Genomic DNA, 17,596 nt, shown 5'->3' with positions numbered 1-17,596 from the left:
ACATATATATATATATATATATTGGTGCTTATACAATAAAAACATAAAGAATGCTGGGCCTGCTCTTCCTGTGTGCTTCTGAGACTTTCATTCTGTCTTCTGTAACTTGCTGTGATATCAGTTTCAAATCCAGGCTAGGTGGACAAAGACTTCCTAGAATCACACAAAATGCAATTCACTTGAAAGTCATGCAGATCAGAGGCAGCTTCTCCTCTGCCCAAGGGGGAAGCGAGAGCTCTGAGTTGTACAAGTCCTGATGTATAAGTGCTGCGAGGCTCTTGGTTTGGGACTGAGCCTCCTCCTTGGTGTCTCCGTTATGCTGAGCTTGCAGCAATGTGGACCCAGTTCCTTGCAAATGGAGTGGAAGGCACAGAATCCATACCTTCCCCCATACACAGAGACCATGCCTGTGTCTACAGTAATGTATCACACATTCCACAAACACACACATGCTCACACATATGGGTCACAAGTACATGTAGACATGTGCTCACACATCACAAACATACTGATATAGACACTCATATGCTATGCACACATATATACACATCCCTTTGCTGTACACACTCATGTGCACACACATATAACAAATGTACACATGAACTCACACATACACTTGTAGTTGCACTATCACATGGTCCCACAGTCACACACACACACACACACACACACACACACACACTCTATGGTCATCCAGACTTTCCCTGGAATTATCACACCTGGCATCTCTCTCCAGGAAATAATGGAAAGCCATCTCTTCACATCTGTGGATGGCCTGCAGACCTGTGCTTTGAGCTGATGTGTTGTCCAACCATCCTCTGCTCACTGAAAAATGCAGCTTTGAAGTTGGAGCCCAGGTGTCACAACTGGGCAACGACGCCGTGCCCCATTGCCTGGCCAGGTCACTCGGTCTGTTGCTCAGTTCCCTGTTCTAGCTGTTTCCCCAGTCTACAAGGAGAGAAGGACTTGGGTGACCCTTCATGTGGCTGGATGTGTGCACACCCCGTGGCAGAGCTCTTGGGAGATCAGCTCCCCTCCCCCGTCTGTTCCAATAACTATTAGTAAGTTTAATCATAGAAAGGAGAAAAGGTAAAATATAAAAATATATGGAGATTCACTCTACTCTGGTAGTTATTGCCATTTGGGGGCCTAAATCCTCCCAAATCAAAATATTTATGATTCCCAGTAATCTAGGGAAATCTACACCACCATTTGGGGAAATGCCACATTTCCTTCCTCTTTCATCTTCCCATCCCCTCTTTCATGAACAATTCAGTATCCAAGCTTGTAGGCAGCACCATGAGGTGAGCAAAACAAAGTTAAGAACAAGAGGTCCTAAGCCTCTTTCAAGGACTGAGGAGAGAAGGAAGTCAGGGAGGGATCAGAGCCTGATTTGGACCAAAGAGCACCAGCTTCTTCAGCCTTTCAGGGTGGGTGCAGACTAGCAACTCCAGGGAGCTTCCAGGCCCCTGGTCTCCATGTAGCTCTGCATCCTCCTCAATCCCTCTTGCTCTAGAGCCTCCCGCTTCTCAGGCTGAGCAGCTCCTGTATCTCCAGGACACAGAGAGCCACTGGGGATTTCCCAACCTTTGATGCCATGAGCCGCCTCATAAACCCCTTGCATAATTATGTGTGTGTGTGTGTGTGTATGTATGTGTGTGTGTGTGTGTGTGTGTTTACATTGATCCTCTTCCTTAGAAGAACCCTTGATGATATACGTATTCTAAAAAGCCCTGGGCACCATAAGGTACCAGCAGCTGGGGTACACATGGTACCCAAAATTGGTTATAAAAATAATTTTCTGCTAAATGTAACCAGGGCTGCAGAGAAGTAGCTGACCAAGGAGAACTCAAAATAAGTCTGGAACATCTCATGAGAGTCATTAAAGAGGTTTGCAGAAAGATGCAGAAGCCAGCACGAAGGCTGAAGATATCTAGGACAACTTAATTGTCAAAATCAACATGGACAGTCAGGGTTTAGGGCTCAGTAAATAAATCTGATGACAGAAGTTCCTGTTGGTACAAATAAGCAAATGAACAACTTCTAACCTGTCTGTTCAGAAATACAATTTTTGTTGTGCCAAAGTGGAGCCCCACAAAATACTTGTCAATTGCAAAAATGTGTAAGAGTGTTGGAAATGAAGAAACCCGAGAGGTAGCACCTTGATCAAAGACCCAAGTATTGGGAGAGATCAATCTCATGCTGGCATTTAGGGTGCACTGAGAACATGGGGTCACTTCTGTGAGTTTCCTGCCAACTGCACCTGGCTATGATTTTTGATTATTGTTTTGTTTTGTTTTGTTTTTCTTCCATTAAGTTTATTGGTAAAATTTAGGTTTATAATGCAGTTACATTCATCAATGGGATCTTGTACCTTGACATAATGTATTTGGTTTTTATTTTTTCCCCATTTCCCTGCCCTCTCTTCACCCCTTCCACCCTTCCTATTTACAATGACTTTGTTTCCATGCTTTTCCTTTTCTCATATTTTTTTTCTTTTCCCCTCTTACCTTTCTCCTACCCCTCCTACTCCTCTAGAACTTTTCATCCTATTATGCAATATCAATTACGCATTTTGATCCTTGCTTATACTTTTATATGTTCACACCAGAGAAACTATTCAGTATTTACACACGTGTCCTATTAATTTCACTGAAGAGTAATGAGCTCAATGGGCATCCACTTTTTGGAGAATGAGCCTGGATATGATTTTGTGTAAATGTGAGACCACCTGAACTGAGGGCCACACTACACAATGACAACCAGTAGTCTTCAAAAATGCCCAACACAGAAAGAGAAAGTTGTAGAGAATAAACCAGAGTGCTCCTCAAGGCAATGTACAACTCTGAAACAGATCTTTTTCTATAAAAGACACTGGTGACCATTGCAGGCACAGACTGATTGTGGTGATTGGATGACAATTACTTATCAATGCAAATGTCATGATTGCCACATATTCTGCCACAGTTAAGTAGGGAAATGTCCTTGTCCATAGATTAAAAATTAATGCACTGAAGTGCCCAGGTGGGGTGAAGCATCACAATTTATTCTCATATAGTTCCTGGCAGTACCAGAAATGTATCCCAGGCCCTCACATCTCCAACCCCTTTTTTCACTGTTTGAGACAAGGTCTGACTAAGTTGGTAAGTTTCCAGGGCGGGGCAAGAACTGGCAATCTCCCCGCCTCCCCCTCTCAGAGTGTTGGGATGACAGGTGTGCGACACCACAGCTAGCTTATCCTCAAGTAACTTTGAAAAGGGTTACCTATCCTTGTAAAATCTATGAAACTTTGGAGACATTCAAAATTGGCAGGATAACGTACGTAAACAGAAAAAGAAGGCTCCATTCGTTTCAGAGGAAGTTTTATTGCTCTTTTAATTTAGAGAGTTTGAACACATCATAGATCCAAGGGATTCAAATACACAAATGAAGTAGTGAATAAAGAAAAGATTTGCCCATATATTACAAACTTCCAGTTGACAAAATTGCCTTTTAAATGCTTCTGACTGTATCTTTTAAAAATCTTATCAGCATTAGTAACTATTTACATATGGTTGAAATTAAATTTCTGCATTTGTGTTTATGAAATGTTCTGGCATACTTCTATATAAACACCAGAATTTATTATAAATTCAGCTGTGGGCAACAAAGACCCAAGTAAACTGGTTAAACATATTGACTTTTACTATCTGTCATAGAGAGCCTGCCCAGGGGCTCCAGGGCTGGTTACGAGGTGAATCTTCAGCCCAAACTGAGTCCTGAGTGCTTCTGTCCTTTTTTCCATCTCTCCTCAGCATATAGGATATGGGCCTCAGTTTTGTCCCCGATGTCTTCCACAGTTCCTGACATTTCGTTCAGTGACAGTAAAGTGACCACAATAGTAAGGAAACAGGTCCTTCCCTGGTGCCTGCTGAAGGGAACACACTTGCCTGCACCTTAGCTCTAGCTTCGTGTCAGGTTTCAGAGAATTACAAGATACCACGTTTGTGCTGTACGACACAGTGGCTTTGATAATATGCCACAGTATCGACAGGAAAATAATACAAACGGAGCAGAAACCCCAGATCTGGGATCTGCCTTTTGTCAGACATAAGTCGTATGAATTCATCCCTCCAAATCCACCAGGGACCTGTAGCCCAGGAGAATGGAATCTGGGATAGCAAGCTTCAGTCACTGTGAATGTGTGGGAAGTCTGGAATATTAATATGGATTATTACTATGGATCGGTGCCCTTCTGCATGGGCACCCAGCTGGGGCGCTGCTTTCTCTCCGCGAGCTTCTCTTCTGAACGCTCCTTGGCTCACAGAGGTGCCGCTCAGATAACCCAGGATTGCCTCCCTATTTTAAGATCAGCCCATTAGCAACATTAATCCTACCTGAGATGATCCTTTTTGTGGATCCTGCTGTATGCTGGCGTTCTGGAGAAAATTCTGAGGCGACAGTGTTCCGCGACGACTGACAGGTCCCGCCCTGGGAGCTTGACGCTGCTGTCACCAGCTGTCCACGCAGCCTCAGCCCTGTGGCGACTCCCGCTGGGCCAGCCCAGGCCCCACCGTGACCGTGACCGTGACCGACCGCTTCTCCGCTCCCCTCCTGAGGTGCCTCCAGGAGGAACATTACCGGCCAGAGCAGTTCCGGTTGAAAGCCTGATTCCTTCTTTTCACTAATGAAAGGATGGAGCCTAGATGCCCAGAAAGCTAAAAAGTCCACTTCAAGGTCCCACCCACACCCGTGACAGCGGAGAGAAGAGCTTTCCCGGGTGGCTGCGACTCCGCATGAGTGCTCGGAGCAAAGTCCGGCTCCCCACAGAATCCGCAGTTGAGCCCAGAGATGTGACCGATGCACAGTAAATGTTATTTTAAGGCGCCAGACTTGGGGCTGGTCTGTTGTGGCAATAACTAACTTATATACCAAGAAATACTTATAAGCTAAATGACCTAAAACAATTTGTAGCCCATATTTTATCAGCAGAGCTGCAGGTATAATAGAGTGCATATTTACCTTGCCATGTATATGTCAAAGGGATATCCCACGTGTTTCGTGTTGACTTCGGAGAAGAATAATTGGCAGATAGAATAAATGTTTAAGACACAAAATTGTATTCCATAGCCTCTCTGGTGTAAGAAACTGCAAAAGTAAATGAGGACCAAAATGTACAACAGATAATGGAAAATAGAAAGAAAAGTTCCAAAAGGGAAGGAGACGTGGGGGAGGGGAGAGAAAGGAAGGGAAGGAAAAAAATATGAGATTTAAGAAGGAAAAAAAAACAGACACAAAGTTTTTATAAAAGAGAGGTGGAAGAGAAGAAAGGGCAATAGGGAAAAAAGAAGAACCAAGATACATTATGCACAGGTACAAATCCCCAATGATGAATGTGATCGTAATGTATACCTAAAATGTACCAATAAATTTAATGGAATAAAAAATGTTATTCCATCCGTATGGAAGTATAGGTCTATATGTATAATGCACTGACAAGTGGACTTTATAGATCACTTAATGTACTATGAGTTAGTCAGGCCATAACTTAATCTACTAACTAAGAATCTATTGCAGAAAACTACCCAAAACAACTGAAACATAAATGTGGCTATTGTTTTTGTATGGCTTTTAGAAGTAGCACAATCTGCAATATGCTTCATTCATATTATCCCATAATACTAAAACTTTTAATTTTTAAACAGAACATGTCAAAATTACATATGAATGGGATGTGAGCAAATAGTGAGCCTAAATGACATCTGTACAATCCTGTCACTCTGCTGCCAATCATTATGACAAAATATCGGAGGTGATCACCTCATAAGATTGAAAGGTTTAAGTTGGTTCAAGCTTTCTGAGGTTTCAGTCCACGGTCACTGAACCTCTGTGCTTTGAGCCTGTGGAGGCAGAGTGCACCATCGCAGGAGCACCTGGCCAAGGAGAATGCTCACTTCATGACAGACCGGAAGTAAAGAAGAGAAACAGGAAATGACAGGGCCTCAACATCCTCTCCTAGGGCCCTCCTCTTAAAGGTTCCAACTTCTCCCAATAGCACCATAAACCGGGACCACGCCTTGAACATAGAGGCCTTTGAGACCACTCAGGAGTCCAACTATGGCATCTTATTTACATACAACATGTTTCAGAAAATAATTTATCTCCTCAGCTTCAAAGCAGCCTCTGAAACAGTGATCATTTGCCTCAATTTACAACATCCAACAGGGCCTGGGGATTTAGCTCAGCGGTTCGGTGGCTTGCCTTGCAAGCCCAAGGACCACAGTTCAATCCCCGGTACCAAATAAATTAATAAAACATCCAACTGAGAGCATGTATTATTTGGAAGAAGATTATTTGTTATTAATGGTAAAGTGGAGATTCAAAATGCCTATCTTTAACTGTTAAGCCTTGTACTTTGCCTTTAATAGCTATAATTTAATATGTGTTATGACATATAATTATTCAACATAATATATATTATGCAATATTTATAAAGCACCTAATAAGACAAAAAACAATAGAAAAGATTTCTTGTGTATTCAAACTAATATTTCCTTGATATAATCTTACTTCTATATAAATTGTTTCAATAATAACATAAGTATTAAACTAAACAACATGTTTTCCTGCATCATACAAAAAGCCTGAGCTAGTATTGTAAACAAAGAAATTAACTAATATGGATTCTTAATATTAATCCATATTAATTAATATCAATTAAAGTAATTGATGTTGAGAGGAACCCCATCTCAGTATAAGGTATAGAAATATATAAGTTAAGGTCAGATTAATAATTTTTATGAGTTTCAGTACACCAAACATTTAGTTTCACTGAACAAATATGGCTGAAGAAACATCAAAGATATTTTTGATACAGCAGCACTGGAGAAAATAAATTGGATACAACTGACTTTACTGTAGACCTGTCAAATAGAACAGAATTTTAAGGTCTTTTCTGCTATATATTAGTGAGGAATCTATCTGATCAGTAAAAACTAAAATCCCACCGCTATTATATCAAAGTAATTAAAACCTCAGTGATGGGTGGGAGTGGAATTACATGTCCTTTCTGAAAGCCATTAAGTACCTAAACTATGTCTTTGCAAATCTTGCATGTGGATTTGTACACTTGTTAAAAGAAATGTTTATCCTCATTATAAAGGCTGTCAAATCGAATTTATTAGGGCCCCACACAAGATACTCAGATTACTTTCAAAGGAATATAATGTTAAACTTTTAAAAAGATGAAGTTAATGTACACTATAAACTTTAATGAAACTTTTAAGAGTCATACAAGAGATCCACGTCTCAGACTGTGTAATTGTTCACTAATACTACACACTTCATAGGAATCAGCCTTCACTTTTATATGCCTGCCTTAGTTGGACTGGCAACTTTGTCATAAAATATATGCTTTACTAATGACTGTGCTACAGAGTTACCCAATCTTATGATTCATCACTCAATATCTTTAGAAGAAAGGGTTTTGTGTTTTGTTTTGCTTTGCTTTGTTATGCTCATATTGTCAGGGATTTTTGGTCATCACGGGAAAGCATAGTGGAATAATGCAGGAGGTTCCATACCCACTCACATTTTCTCACTAATTCCAGTTAAATTACAGGAGCATGTCTACAGGTAAGAAATTGCATGAATTTCGCTAACATTCCATACAAACACAAGTCTTCCCAAGCGGTGTGTATAGTGGGGTCTTCCACATTGTTTTTCTACCAGCCTTTCAGTGTAGCAGCAGGAATAATAAAAAGTAAAACCCATGCAGATGATGAAAATGGGCTCACTCATGGAAGCACAAGGTATTACCCAAAAAAAGGCTTGATATTCAAATTTTTTAAAAATGTATTGCAGTAAAAGACACTGCCATTAATCCTCCATTTCTCCCCCTGGCTTTGAACACTCATCCCACCATCCTCACCCCTTCCTGCAACAGCTCTGGAGTCCTCTTTCCTGAGTGTTTTAGTTTTGCTGTCTTGACTGCTTTGATGTCCTGAATATCACAATGCTTCCCTTTCATGATCATTTTGACTTTGAGGATGAGCCAGAAATCACACGGTGCCAGACCCGGCTAATAAGGTGGATAAAGACACAGCATCATGTTTTCGTGAGCTGCCTTTCTGTTGGATGACACTCAGCAACAATATGCACCATATTTTTATCAGACGTCAAAGACCCTAGGTAAAGAGGACTTGCAGATCTGCTTCAGAAAGGGGCTAGGATGACGGGATGAGTGTGTTCAAAATGAGAGGGAGGATTTTAAGTGGGAGGTTAATGACAATGTATGTTGTACTGTCATAAACTTTAAAATTTAAACACTCACTATATACTTTGACCACACCTTCTAGTGCCTATGAAGTTAGTTGTTCTTTCATTGCAAGCATCCACTCTGCTTTCTCAGGGGTTTCAGAGGCTCCTTGACCTCCTGCGTTTCCACTGTCTCTGCTCCTACAGGGTGTCGCCGATCCACAGCAACAAAAACTGTGGCACATCTGCCTGTGCCTGACTTCCGGCTTCATTAGTCCAGCTTCCTCCTGGCTGAGAGTCAACACCAACTCTGCAAGTTTCATCCTCTATCCTTGTTAGCATCTAAGGAAATTTTATTCAAATGGCTTTAAGCGGCTTGTAGATGATCATCCAGCGGTGCTAACAAGCCCTACGGAGGACCTGAAAAAGTCACTCCTTTTTTTAATCCCCTTGATATTTTTCTATTCTCTAAGGCAAATTCTGTACTCTAACCCAAACTTAACCTGAGTAAATGTTTTACAGCATTTACACTTCCTCCAAGACTGACAACCAAAATATAAGTATGTACATATATTTGTATACTCTTGCTTAAGCTTTGAAGCTTTGTAAATGTCTCCAACTGTGCCCGAGGCATCAAACCCTTCCTCCTTCTGCTGAGTTTCCTGAATCTTCATTACACCACTTTCCAGATTTTAAATATTATTTTCCCTCTAGAACTAGGAGAAGCAACTGAATGTTATTATCTGTATCAAGAAATAGCATTCTCAACAAATGTTGGACCATGAAATTGTTCAGGATGTTCTATCACAAAGAGTTTTCAAATTAATCTCTGTAGGAAAAAATGTAGTTTGCAAAGGAAGAATAAAAATATGTGCATGAATCATTGATATTCTGTTGCATAATCTGTTAGCAAAACTTTCTGTGAAAAGAAACACTTTGATCACTTGTGGCTGGGGGAACATACATTTCTGTCTCTTCATTCTCAAACAGCAATCAGCTACGTCACAGTACAGGCATTTCAGATAATGTGAAGTGTTGCAGCCACCGAAGTTATCCGTGTTGCTTACATAATTGTTTAGCTGCGTGCGCATACCAAGAATAAAGAGGACAGAATGGACCACCTCGGACCCAGAGAAAATCCTAAAAATTAAATTAATTTTTACACAATACCTGCAATCATTATTTATGATTTCTACCTAACTTATTAGCATGCTGTTCTTTGAATAACATATGTGTTAGCCACCAAACCAGCATTGTCACAGCGCTCCGGTTCACACACCCCAGGAATCCCCAAACCCGGTGCCCTCTCTGTCTACCGACCTGTCACTGCCCTTGGTGTGCCCTCTTCCCCATTACACAGGCATGGTTCTGTTGAAGTCCCAGAGAAGTAGAGATGTCACCCAAAGGAAAGACGTGTTTCTGTGAGTTCTGATGGATTCGTTAATGTCTGTTTTGGCAAGAAACCTGGACTCACTCCATCTGGCTACATGGCCTCCCAATTCTCACCTTGGCCATCAGCAAACATGCAACCACTTAGGCTGACAGTAGGAAGAGCTACTGTGGAGAGAGACGCATGCATTCCACCGAGGGCATTGCTGCATGGCTTGAAAACTGTGGAATATTGTGTCCTGAGGTGCCTAATCACTTTCAGGTAGTCAGCTGAGAAATAGATGAGTGTATATACGATGTATAAGGCCACATATGTGCTCAGGAAAAAGGAGGCGAGCCTCTCAGCTCTCACAGTCCCACTTTGTCTTAATTTTAGGGTGGCACATTTGCCATTTTGCTCCTGCTACTGCAATGACTGAACTCCTCAAGACTGTCAGAAGCACAAGACCCAGCCTAGAGGAACGGCTTTTCTTTATCGCAGTTGCTGTATTGTGATGTCACCCTCCGTGGTCTCAGTCCCTGGGTCACTGGGTATGAAAATCCCATCACGGCAGGAAGGACGCTGGGCAGAGGAAGGCAGAAGGCAGTGACACCATCCCTGTCCACCATCGGCGCTGGGCTTCCAGCGTGGTCAGACATAGACCAGCTCACCCCGGTTCTCCACGTTAAGCCACAGGCTCCAGACTCTCCCAGAGAGACCATTCTATGAAGTGCTGATCTGCCCGGGTGAAGTTTCCATCACCTGTCCCCGAACGTCCGCACTCCTCAATGTGACCCATTAGATGACTTGTCTCTACCTCTCACACTCAGCCGTTTCTCTTCCCAGCCTGACTGGACGGCACCGAGTGCTGGTCCCCAAATGCTCAGTGCTCTTCCTGCCGCAGAGCTTCTCTCCTCCTCTGCCCTCAGCCTTGCCTGTCTCTCCCACACCCATCCCGGCCCAGCCCCACCACCCAGCTGGCCGACACCAACTCACCGCCCTTCAGAGCTATCTTAGAGCTGAGCGGAGCTCGCTCCCTTCCTCTAAATGACAAGTCCTGGGGCTCAGCCCTCGAACTCAGAAACCATCCAGAAGATGTTTGGCAATGGAGGATTGGAGTGTGCTTGTTTGGACCGAACTTCTCTATGACGGGATGCCTGTTCCAGCTGTCCTACGACTTCAGCTGTGTGCTCATGCCACGAATGAAGAGGACAGAGTGGACCACCTCGGGCCCAGTACAGCATCTCTCCCAGTCCTCTCCCCACTTGAAATGTTAACTTTCCCGAACCTTCTGTGAGGAGATGAGCGACTACAGCACTCAGCTACTTTAGCGAGAAACAAGGCATTTTGTTTTCTTTGTCCTTCTGTCAAAAATATCCCTTTCTTTCCCTCCTTTTCTTTCCTTTCCTGTGCTTCCCCCTCTGAAATTTCAACTTATTTTTTTCTGTTAAAAAACTTTACCCTCTTTAGCTTTTATCCCAAAAATTAAGCAGGGCAATATCTCACAATACCCATAATTACCAGTCTTTTAAAATTTATCTATAGAAATAGGTATGATTGTGAAGTAGTGTTTTGTTTCTGTTACATGTTTATTTTTCCTATTCTTGTTTTCTAGTGTAGCCCTCTTTCCTTCCTAATTGCCTTCTCACTGGTCTGTCTTTTAAGCAGTAGCACCTGTCTATCTCAGTAAATCTCCTGTCCTCAGAATTTCTTTGTTACTAGTATGCTCAGCTGTCAAGCAGCTCAAGCAATCTATAAAACAAAATAAAAAACTGGTGTGGTGAGGCATGTCTATAATCCTAGCATGCTGGGAGGCTGAGGCAGGAAGATCACAAGTTTGAGACCAGCCTGGGAAACTTGGCAAGACCCAGTCCTAAAATTCAATTAAATTAAACTGTAGAGTTCATAACATAGTGTGAAGGCTGTGGGTTCAATCCCTGTGCTGTAAATAATAATAACTGCAATAATATGATTTCCACATTGTGAGAGCCTGAGTATTGTCCTAAAAGTTCCTATATTTCTTTATTTTTTCCAATTCTGATGTTTTTGAGTCCAAGTCTACAGGACACAATGGTCACACCACTGGGGGTGTAGGGCAAGCACCTAACACATCTCCATTCAGTATTTACCCCCCTCTTCTCTCTCCATCTCTTGGTTTCCTTCCCTTTCTCAAAAGATCAATCTCCCTCTTTCTCCCCGGCCATGGCCAATTCTTTAAAACCCAATATCTTGGATATCTCTCAAGGAGTAATTTAAGATGGTGCTAATTAATATTCATCTGTAATACTTAGAAATAATGTATCTCTGTGGTAGAACAAAGGGCCTATTTATTGGTACTCCTGTGACAGTGTGTTGGTCAGTAAATGGCTCTTTCTTTTTTTGCTTTTTTTTTTTTTTGGTATGGTACTGGGGATCAAACCCAGGGCTTTCACACTGAGATAAATCCACAGCCTTTTATTTGGATTTCCTTTTGTTTTTGTTTTGAGACAGGGTCTCACTAAATCGCTAAGTTACCCAGGCTAGACTGGAACTCGGGAGCTCCTGCCTCAGCCTCCCAGAGTGCCAGAATGACAGGCGTGCACCACCATGAGTTTTTATTTGTTTCCAATGCAAGTCATTCTCAGGATCCCTGAGTGGGACATGGCAGGTTGTACATGCATCTGGACATTTCGGTGCCACAAAGTGGAAAGGTGGGAAAGGGTTACGTATCTTTGTTGGGCTCAACAGAATTCTTTTGGAAACCGTTGACTGCAGGCAGGGTGCTACCTGTTTCTGGGTAATGTTTTACTTTCCTTATACTCAGCCTGGGGAAGTAGGTGGCCTCAGACCTGCACTCTTACCACTGGACCACAGCCTCGCGGGCCAGTAATCAATCATCACGATATCCACGGTGCCAAGATCACCACGCAGAGCAAAGGGCACGGGCCTCTGAAGAGGACTCCCCAGGTCCCCGTGAGAGAGGAGCACACCCCTCTGCAGGGAATTGGGCGGCTAGAGGTTAACTGTGTTATTAGACAACTATGGGCTAACTAGGTGACTGAGCTCTTTCGCAAATGCATCTGAGCAGTCATGAGAACTTCTGCCATCTGTCACCAAAGGAGAGTGACGGACTCAGAAAGTCCTGCCAGAGCTCTTTGCTGTCTGCCTCTCCACTGCTCTGCTTTGTATAAATCTGCTTGCTACATTCCCAGGGAAACTCCAGTGGAATTAAGCCACACAGATGTAAAAAGAGGGACACAGGAAGTGCAAACTTCTATTCAGGGCTCTCAAGACTGACAGGAGTCACTCACTGAGCCACTGACATCATTGAAAGCTGCTGTTTGCTCCTGTCTTCCTGTTGAAACAGTTCTTTGTGCTTAGGGTCCTCACTGTTGCCTGCCTGACCTGCAGAAGGGTTCCTTGGGCTGCCACTGACCCCAGACCTAGTCAGCCATGCAGATCCCTGGCCTCCTGTTCCTGTTCCTGTACTTCAATGTAGTGACCAGTCTCCACTTCCATACACAGCTGCACACAGTGGTGCCCATCTCTAATCCCCACCCTCTGGAAGTCTGAGGCAGGACGATCACAAGTTCTAGCCCAACTGAGGCAACTTGGCAAGTTAGTGAGATTTTTGTCTCAAAATTTCAAAACTAAAAAGATTCAGGGATGTAGCTCAGTGCAATGGCCCTGGTTTCAATCATGAGCACCTCCTGCCCAAAAAAATCCCTGTTTATGAAGGAAATGTTCATTTCCAGGCTCCTCTGTTATTACAGAAGTTAAAAGATGGAAGTAAGCAAGACATATCAAAGAGACTTTGGGTTATTATAAAATACATTGAAAATTCTGCTATGCTCTAACTGGGTCAGTGATGGACATTAATCTATGTGCCTCTGGCTCTTCCTACAAGGCTTCTGATTTCCAATGTTAACATATAACTTAAGTGCAAAATAAAATTTCCCCCTGTCCCAGGGCCAGACGCACAGTTGTCCAGAGGCACAGAACACCCTCCTGCAACCTGGGCTCCACTATCCCAGACTCCTACCTCACTTATGTCCTCTCTGGCTCCCCCAGCCCCTAAACAACTTTTCAGAAGGTCACTCTCTTAAGTGTCCTCACTCCTCGTAGTCACAGTGGCACAAACCAAGCACAGCAATTCCCCCATCCTAGGCTCCACTGGAGTTCAAAGAAACCTGCCCCTTCCTTAAGCCAGCTGCTTAATTGGATAAAACATAGGTAACACAGAACACCATGGCTAAACCCTTGGAAAACTTTGACAACTATTTTAAGCCAGTTGATTTTGTGTGAAACCATCCTCTGTAGAAGCGTGAACCACTTCAACTGCTTTTCCGGGCTGACTCTGGGTGACCCTAAGGGCAACAGGGTGGGAGCCGGTGGGAGAGTGTGGTCTTCTCCCTCCTGCACGAGGTCCCGCCCACAGGAGTGGCCTTCTGGTCCCAGTGTGCTTTATGGGATCTGAAGATACGGGGGCAATTTTAGGCCAAATTTTACTTTACTAAACAAGGACAATTCCAGAAAAGAATGACAAGGCCAGGGCCAACAGGTTCTACCACACAGTTCTACATTCTCCCAACTTCCACTTATGATTTTTTTCCTTGCAGGTCTCTTCCACGTATGGAAAAGGAAACCTAGAACAAATTTTTAAAAGCACACTTAGAGCTTGTAGTTTTCAATCTTAAACTAAATTTTCAAACTGAGTTTTAAGAAGCAACTGTAGATTTTTCCATTCGCTCTCACTCTTTCTCTCCCTTCAGTCCGTCTTTTCTATTTTCTTAGCATCTTAACAGTGAAGGAAAATAATACATTAGAAACCAGATTCAGAATTCTGTACCTTGTCAAAAACAGATGACTTTTTAAAGCACTCAGGACTGGTAACTGCCAAAATATACCACATCGGTGGAACTCAGTGCTTGTGTACCTTTTTTTTTGTTGTTGTTATATAAACATGAAAATAAGACATAAGGAGCTTATGCCCACACTGACCAAAATCTAAGAAAACTAGGGACAGGAGCTTAAAAAAATTCAGGAATAAAAATGGGATTTTATTTTATGAGTACTTAAATGCTAGAATCACATAAGTCTCCCAGGAAAAGGCTGAGAGGTGTGGAAGGGGTCACAGGATTGAGTGGGTAAGCATTGCAACATGTTCCTCAAAAGAGCCTTCTTCTCTGCCAAACGATAGTGATATGCCCAACCTTAATTATCTTTCCAAGGCTTGTGGTGTTATCTTATTTATAGCACATGCTTGGAATCACTTTTCTCTTTAATTGGTATGAAAGTTTGCAGCAATTGTTCAAAATGAGTATGGGGCATGGCTCTCTCTCTCTCTCTCTCTCTCTCTCTCTCTCTCATGCTGTTGTTTATTTCAGGTGACTGTTAGCTTCGGACCATCATCATGACCCAGGTCACTTATGTCCCGATAGCACTTCCACAAAAGAGGGGAAAGGCTATTGCTGTCTTCCATGTCTGGTCAATTCTCTTCTGTTACATGAGAAGCAGAACCTGTTTGGGCTTTAAAGGAGCAACGTGCTAATGTGCGGTCTTCTGAAATCAGAGAAACTGCACGGCTGCCTGTGCTAGTCGGTTTTCCACTGATGTAACAAGAGATCTGACACCCTGAACTTACGTAAAGGAAAGGTACACTGCTGCAGAGTGCTGTAATATGGATTCTGCCCAAAGCAGGCTGTGAAGAGCGAACCCCACCCCTGGCTTGTGTACAGAAGCGAGTCTGGCTGAAGCCTAAGTGCCGAGGTCAGAGTAACTCGCACCCAAATTCCATTCCCACAACTATAGCCTCCTGACTAGAAGGACAGTGTTCTAACTGCAACCACATACTCTGTCTATTCTGTTCCTAATTGGAGAATGCTGTGTCTGGTCCTTTATGAGCCTTGTTTACATTAGTTTCCACAGAAACTGCACGTAGTTCACCTTTACTCCAGCTGACTGCCAATAAAAGTCAGGGCCTGGGACTGGCCAGGGCCTTTGTCAGTTGCACTGGCACTGGTAGTCCTGGCATCCCGCATTCTCTCTCCTAGTTCTATCTCTTAGTGTATTTTTCCCCCTCAGGTCTGCATCATATACTGGGCTGGTCTCCAACCTATTGTGGCTCACGGTCTCAGGGGCTCAGTCCATAGGAGACTGGTTCTAAGGCTGAAACAGCATGTGGAAAGGATGTGAGAGAGGGAACTGCTCACACCATGGCATCCAGGGAGCAGAGAGAGGGAAGCGGCAGACAGGGAGATGTACCCTACAGATCCACTGGAGACACCTGCCCCACACAGGCCCCACCTCCTGCAGCACCTCCAGCTCTGAACTCATCCACAGTGGATCCGATGACGAGCACAGTGACCCCGTCACCTTCCAAACGCTCCCCCTCTGAGCCCGGACAACTCTGGGGGACTGTCTAGATCTAAACCATCATGGGGCCACCTATCTGCAAGCTACCAAGCAGTCAGGAGCTCATGTCCAGAGCAGGGGCACCCTGCATGTTCTCTATCCCTAAGAGGTGGCAGATGGCTCTGTCTTTCCCCTTGCACAATCTGTCCTGGAAAGGGGAAGGGACACCAGGCAGTTTCCTCCACAAAGTAGCCTTCTCCTCTGGGCCTCTTCACCCCACACCACCACTCTTGTCAACTTGGAAGGGTGACTGATGTGGGGCATCTCTGAGGCATGCAGCTGGAAGGAGAGAAGGCCCCCCAGGTCAGATCACACACCAGAGGCTCCTGGGGTATAGACAGGTGGTACAACAAGCTAGGCACGGTAGCACATACTTAATAATCCTAGCACTCTGGGAGGCTGAGGCAGGACTGAAACTCAATCCCAGCTTGGACAACTTAGTGTCTTAGTGAAATTCTATCTCAAATTCAGAGGGGTGGAGGTGAACTGTGGTGCAACACCACCACAGTACCTGTCAGACTATAACCTCCTTCATCAACAGTGGGTTTTACCTGGTCTATCTCCTTGTCTTTGGCTTTGAGCCACCTTGTTTGTAAGAGAAGGCTATAAACACTCCCAGGCTGTGTCTCACCAGGGTTTGAAGATGGACACTGTGCTGTACACTCACAGCCAGCACCACAGTCCAGAAGGCAGGGAGATGCTCCAATGTGGGCTGTGTCCCCACCTCCAAGGCAGCTCGGGTTCCTGCTGCAGGGGGCTGCATCCCCTCTCCTTCATCTTCTCTGTCCATGCCAGGCTCACGCATGTGCACTTGCTGATTCCAAAAGCAGCAGGGCCCATCCATGGCTCTGTGCTGAGCACCTTGGCCACAGCATAGGATGCAGGGGTACTCAGACCAGGCTCACATAAGCATCCCTGTGCTCTGCCAGGCACAAGCCACTGTGCAGCAGCAATCCCAGCTGTCACATCTCCCTCGTCGGACTCAGCACGGAACGCTGCTGCATGCATCTTCCCAGAGTACCTGGCTTCTCCATGTTTCCACTTGGAAATCTGTGTCTGGACTCATCTTCAAGCCCACGGATGTCACTGCCACCTCCCTAGGCTCTGGCCATCTCTCTGAAGCCCCCAGCTCTCTCCTCCCAGAGGCAGGACTGCTCTGTTTCCCTCCTGAACACCCAGAGTGCTGCTGAAGTCGCGACAAAGCTAAACAGTTTTCCCTCACTTTTTCCTTATGGGTTCCCGGACCCTTGTACAATCTGGGCCCCACACAGGCACTGAAAGAAGCCACATCCTGAGTGACACTGGGCAGACAAAGCAGGGCTTCCCCATGAAGCGAGCCATGGAGATCTCTACGCCTCACCCCTGCTGGGGTCTGTGAGACTGGAAGTAAGTCTCTTCCTCTTCTGTGGGCCTGCTTTCTGTCCCTGCGGGTTCTCATAGTGGTGACCAAATGTGGCACAGCTTGCAGAAGAGCCAAGAGTTGAGCAGGAATGAAGGTAGGATGTGGTAGCAAGAACAGGAGTGAATTTATTTGCAGAGGAAGTGCAGTGTACGTGCATGCACCTGTGTGTGTGTGTGTGTGTGTGTGTGTGTGTGTGT

The 17,596-nt window shown here is 44.3% G+C and overlaps 1 pseudogene; it reads left to right on the top strand.

The window, feature by feature from the left end:
• Nucleotides 1–4,685: 4,685 nt before the first annotated feature.
• Nucleotides 4,686–17,596, top strand: part of LOC104865554 — a 124,034-nt pseudogene continuing 111,123 nt past the window's right edge.

This window comes from Fukomys damarensis, unplaced genomic scaffold (assembly GCF_012274545.1).
Source record: "Fukomys damarensis isolate Sample0158 unplaced genomic scaffold, DMR_v1.0_HiC HiC_scaffold_25, whole genome shotgun sequence".
Classification (NCBI taxonomy): domain Eukaryota; kingdom Metazoa; phylum Chordata; class Mammalia; order Rodentia; family Bathyergidae; genus Fukomys; species Fukomys damarensis.
Note: the sequence above shows the minus strand (reverse complement) of the source record. Positions and strands in the feature narration are given on the sequence as shown.